The sequence below is a fragment of the Lolium rigidum genome, chromosome 1, assembly GCF_022539505.1.
Source record: "Lolium rigidum isolate FL_2022 chromosome 1, APGP_CSIRO_Lrig_0.1, whole genome shotgun sequence".
NCBI classification, from domain to species: Eukaryota; Viridiplantae; Streptophyta; class Magnoliopsida; order Poales; family Poaceae; genus Lolium; species Lolium rigidum.
The window spans coordinates 55,697,942-55,704,001 of record NC_061508.1 but is presented as its reverse complement, the minus strand read 5'-3'; positions in this window follow the sequence as shown (position 1 = coordinate 55,704,001).

Genomic DNA, 6,060 nt, shown 5'->3' with positions numbered 1-6,060 from the left:
TATGTTGATATATATGCTATATTTGTGAAATGCAATATTTGAACTGCAGGGATAAATGAAAAACAGCAAAAAAAATGAAAAAATCAGGCCCCTTTGCCGTGTGTGTGCACACGGCAAAGGACTTTTGGTCACTTTGCCGTGTGCACACGCACGGCAAAGGGGCCACGTGTCGCTCACCTGTGCTCCTGGGAGCCCCTGGGTGTGGCTGGAGGAGGCTTTGACGTGCAGGGAAGGGCGAGGGCGCACGACAAAGAAGTTGGCACGGCAGAGACTAGGCGCACGGCAGCGAAGTAGACGCACGGCAGAGAAGTTGGCACGGCAGAGACTAGGCGCACGGCAGCGAAGTAGACGCACGGCAGCGATTTGTCGCACGGCAGCGTAGTCGACGCACGGTAACGTTTTGCCGCACGGAAAACGCATGGGCTCACGACAAAGCTCAGGACGCACGGCAAAGACGTTGTCGTGCAGACTACCCGAAGCGCACGGCAATGACCTCGTTGATGTCGGTATCTTTGCCGAGCATCGTTGCCGTGCGTCCACGCACGGCAAAGACTTTGCCGGGCATATAGGCCCCTTTGCCGTGCGATCTGTCGCACGGCAACGTCTTGTTTTCCCGTAGTGTATATTTTTCTCCTTGAAGCATTTCTACTCGGTTGTTCCTACTTCCTACTGCCAATCTATGGGCTCCAGCCACCAAGCGATGTGTTGTTAGTGTTTTTCATGCAGTATTACTTGTCTGCAAGATAAAAAAAAAGGTAGGATCCAAAGATGGTGTATGTAGGGGACTAGTATACCCTCGATATACCTCCTGGTCCATACGCCCGCCTAGATTCAACGAGATGCGCCAGTTGGCAAACCGCTAGATGGTGTAGGGTTTTGAGACAAGGTAGCCCATTGGCCATCCATTTGCGGGGTAGCCCATAGATTTGGGCGGGCTTGCTTTCATGCCAAAGTCAGGTTTGGTGTGCATCTTGTCCATTCCCCGAGGGTGCTTGTCGATGAAGCTGGTTGTGGGGTCCTAAAACCCTTGTCACTGAAGCCATAGTAGCCATAGAACTTCTCGATGTTCATGTCAATGCCACGGAATTGGATGATCTTCTTAGATGAGGCCCTCAGGGTCCGCGCCATTGTCAAGAAATAACACCATGGGGACCCATGACTTAGGAAGCCTACATCCGATAATTTATTTGTTCGTCGAGCACCCAAGTAGCCAGATGATAAGAGGGGCTCATTTATCTAGGTTTATGCCCCTTGAGAAGGTAACATACATATTCCCTTCATTTCTATTATACGCGGGATCCATACAAAATAACTAGATGCTTTTGCTTTAGATCTATATTCTTTTTCTTTTCGAAATGGGGTGTGCTCCGGCCTCTGCATCGGTTGATGCACACAACCTTAAGAAACTGAATATTCAAAGTTTACAATTCAAGGATCAACGAGGGTTGATACAAAAATCAACCACCAAAAAAAGAGAAAACTGCTAAGCAAACTAGGCATCATGTAATTTCTTAATAGGTCGCCAAGTAGCCTGGTAGAAAATATCCTGGGCAACCATTCGAAGGTGGTTGCATCCAGAAACCATGCACTCCCGCTGATCCTCCCGGAGCAAGAAACGCCAAAGCTGGATCCAGTGAACCATAGTGTGAATAACATGTAAACAATTAGTAGAGTCCTGTTTTGTTAAAAACAATATCATTTCTGCAATTCCAAATTGACCAACATAAAGCCGAAACGCCAATGTGAATCCTAGCTTTATCAGTTTTGTCAGTTCCATTAAGCCAATTCCCAAACATATTTGTGACATTAGATGGAGGCGGAATATTACATGCAGCAAAAACAACCCGCCAAATAAGCCTAGCAAAACGACATGAAATAAACAAATGTTCTACCGATTCCTCAGCGTCACAGAAAGAGCATTTCATATTTCCATTCAAATTCCTCTTTGCTAGATTATCACGTGTCAAGAGGACTTTCTTACTAAGGAACCACATAAATATTTTAATTTTCAGTGAGATTTTTATTTGCCAAAGATATTTACGAAGATATCTTATATTTCCATTTAACATATCACCATACATAGATTAAACAATGAATTTCCCTGAAGATGTTAGGCCCCAAATAAACTTATCTTGATCATCATTTAAATTTATCTCCATTAATCGTTGGCATAGGTGTACCCATTGATCCCATTTATCACCAATCAGCCTTCTCCGAAAACCAATATTTAACGGAGTTGAACTCATAACATTTGTCACTGTATCATGTTTACGATGGACTATGTTGTATAGTTGGGGATACTGAGAATCAAGTGTCTGATCACCTAACCATCTATCTTCCCAAAATCGCACTCCTTCTCCGGAGCCTACCTCTAATTTTCCTCTATAAAAAAAATCTCCTTTAACTTTCATTACTCCCTTCCTGAAAGGTCTTCAGCCAAGGTTTTCTGTGAAAGGTACTTATTTTTTTAATAGTTGTTGCTATAAACCTTCTTCAGAAAGAAGTTTAAATAGCTATTTACTAAGTAGGCAAGAATTTTTAATCTCCAGGACTTCAATTCCAAGACAACCTTGGTCCTTAGGTCTGCAAATCAGGTTCCACTTAGTTAACCTATATTTCTTTTTATTTTCCTCACATTGCTAAAAGAAGCGTGGTCGGAAAAAATCTAATCTCTTCCTTACCCCTTTAGGTAAATCAAAGAACGATAGCATAAACATCGGTAAACTAGTAAAAACAGAGTTAATCAAAACAAGGTGATCCCCATATGATAGCAATTTTCTAGCCCAACACCCAAGTTTTCTCTCAAACCTACTTTCCACTGGATTTCATTCAAAGTTTTTTAACTTTCTATAATGGATTGGGATACCCAAATATCTGAAGGGTAAAGAACCAGATTCACAACCAAATAGTTATTTATACTACTCCTCTTCCTCTTTGGCTTTATCAAAACAGAAAATCTCGCTCTTGTGAAAATTAATTTTTTATCCTGACAATTCTTCAAAGAAACGCAATATTAGTTTCATATTTATAGCCTTTTCAAAGTCATGTTCCATGAAAAGTATCGTGTCATCGGCATATTGCAGAATCAAAATTCCACCATCAACTAAATGAGGGATAAGACTTCCTATTTGTCCATCCTCTTTCGCTCTTGCTATTAGGATGGCCAATATATCTGCCATAATGTTAAACAACATAGGTGACAGCAGGTCACCCTGTCGAAGACCCTTCCTGGTTTGAAAATAGTGACCAATATCATCATCAACTTTGATCCCTACACTTCCTTCCCTAACAAATTGTTCGATGAGTTGACACCATTTGGGATCAAAACCTTTCATGCGCATAACTTGTTGAAGAAAAGACCATTTTACCTTATCATACTTCTCAAAGTCAGTTTTAAATATCACCTCATCCATTTTCTTCCAATGAAGTTCATGAATGGTTTCATGTAAGACAACTACTCCTTCAAAAATATGTCGTCCTCACATGAATACCGACTGCGTAGGAGTAATAATTGTTTCTTCAACAGTATTAGCTCTAATAGTAGCGACTTTCGTGAATATTTTAAAGCTAACATTAAGAAGACAGATTGGTCTATATTGCTGGATTTGAACCACATTCTCCTTCTTAGGCAACAGGGTAATAACACCAAAGAACACTAACATTAAATCACCCTTGATAACTTTCCAAAAGGTTTGATAGAACTCAGCTGGAAAATTATCAGATCCTGGAGATTTATTTAACTCCATTTGGAAAATAGCATCCTTGATTTTCTTCTCAACTTTAGATCTATATATTGCTTGAAGTATATAACATAATAGATAGATAATAGATAATAGAAGATGAGAACCTGGATCAATGTGTGCTCAATAGCATAAAAAGGTGTGAGTGGATGGATATTTTCCCCCCAAAGAGTACAAACAAATTTTTATCTTTACCTGCTAATAAAAGCATTAAGGTTCTTCCTAACTATTGACACTGTTGAATAAAATTTAAATAAAAGCTGTAAGTATCGCTATGATGCAGAGGTTTTTGGCTCCCCCATTTCAAGAAAAAAAATCCTATGTCCGTTGTGTAGTTCTGTCAATGTAAAATTGCTTGTTCTTTGAAAAATCTACCCACGATGTTGCCGTTTCAAAGTGTCATTTGACGAATGTTCCGAGTAGGATAGAATAAATAAATATTGTCAATGTGCGGCATAGCCATAAAAAACCAGAAGATTGTAATCTGTGAATCGAGCTACCTTTGTACCAACAAAAATTCTAAGTATCCAAATACTACAAAATAGTTTTGTATTCGGGTGTTGCTTCTCTATATCAGATTCTCTCTATCAATACATTTTTTTAAAGAGTAGGCTGTAGTCCTGCCTTAAATTTCCGGCAAGAGTTACAGGGTGCTGAAAATCATCTTACAAACATCGATGAACAAGCAAACGAAATATTACAAAGAAAACAACTTGTCAACAAGGGCATCATCTCAAGGAAGAACCAGAGCGGGGGAGAAGCAACGCGGTGAAGCTCGCTGCCGGGAATCCTGCCCCCGTCAAGTCCTGGCGCATCGCATCCAGAATGCCATCCGCCTCAACCTCCAAAGAAGGTCCCAACCTTCTCGCCCTGGATCGAAGGGCGCCAGACCATCGGCAGGCGGAGCAGCTCTCCCTAGAGAACGCATGAGCATCAGGGGCATCATACCAAGGACCAGAGCAGACACGACCACCGCACGCGAAAAACCACAAGCCTCGCCGCCGACCAACGCACTGGCCACCCAAAAGACTTCAGCTTCAGGACGGAGATCGCCAAAGAAGACACGACAAGAGCCGCAACTGCAGACCAGGACACACACGCGGCACGGACACCTTCCGCCAGCCCAAGGCGGCGTCTCCAAGAAGAAACACGACGCTAGAGCGCCGTCGCCGCCCAATCCGAATATTTAGGTTTTCACCCGGGCTCAAAGGAAGGGGGGAGGGGGGATATACCTCAGCATCTCCTCCAAGAAGGGAGACGGCGTCCAAGACATCACCGACGCTGTGACAGCCACCGCTAGCCAAGGATTTCTCCCGGCCAAAGCCCCTGCCCTGCCACCCCAACCACCAACAACGACGAGAACGCCAGATTCCATGGCCTTGGGGTCGGTACCACGCGGAAGCCGGTCACCGTCTTCAGATCTGCCACGGGGTCGGCGGGGCAACCACCATGACGCGAGCACCCTCCACCGTCTCCACGGCACCCACGTGACCAAGGAGACGGTCCTCAGCATCAACAAGCCCCCCCCCCCCGCCCCCGCTGCCGCTAGGGACCGTGTCGCCCTCACCTCGCAGAGGCCACCGCCTTCGGTACCCAAGCCCCCACGGCTACTCCGGCAGGAGTAGGACGCAGCAGGGGCGCCGACATCGCGCCCACACCAGCAACAACAGATCCCGCACGGAGTTCCTCCCCCTATCGCCGCACGAGGGGTCGGGAGCCCAAATCCCCGCCACCCCCTTTCCCGGCGTCGCGGCCTTCGACCGGTGGCGCCTCCGGGGGCGACGAGGAGGGGAGATCGAGGCGGGGAGGAACCGGCGGCAGCCTAGGGTTTCGTCCCCCCAGTCGCCAGAAGGAGGCGACACCGGGGAGCGAATCAGTCTCTTCGAGGTGGATCTCTAGAAACGCAAGCTTTTGAGTTTTCCAAACAAACAAAAAAATGCCACTAAAAAATTATGGTTGCAACCCTACTTTCAACACAAAACCCTCAATCGCAACTGAAACGCGATGCAAATCGAATAACTTGGGATTGAGCTCTGCCCAAACCCTAATCATCAAAACTAAGGAAAATCAATAACAACGAAACGATCGATCATTCTGATTTGATTATAGTAAAACTGGCCGGTGCTGAAGTGGCTCGATCGAGCTGATCAATCGGAGATGTGTTCTCAACAAATCCCACGGGACGTGCGTGTCGGGACAGCGCTGCTGTAGTCCAGTCTGTAGTTCCCTTCTGTCCTAGTACTAGCGACTGGTCGGCTGACGTCGACGCCTCCACGCGTGGCGACGAGAGGAAGCCCGTGTCGAGCAGCTTGTGCCACGC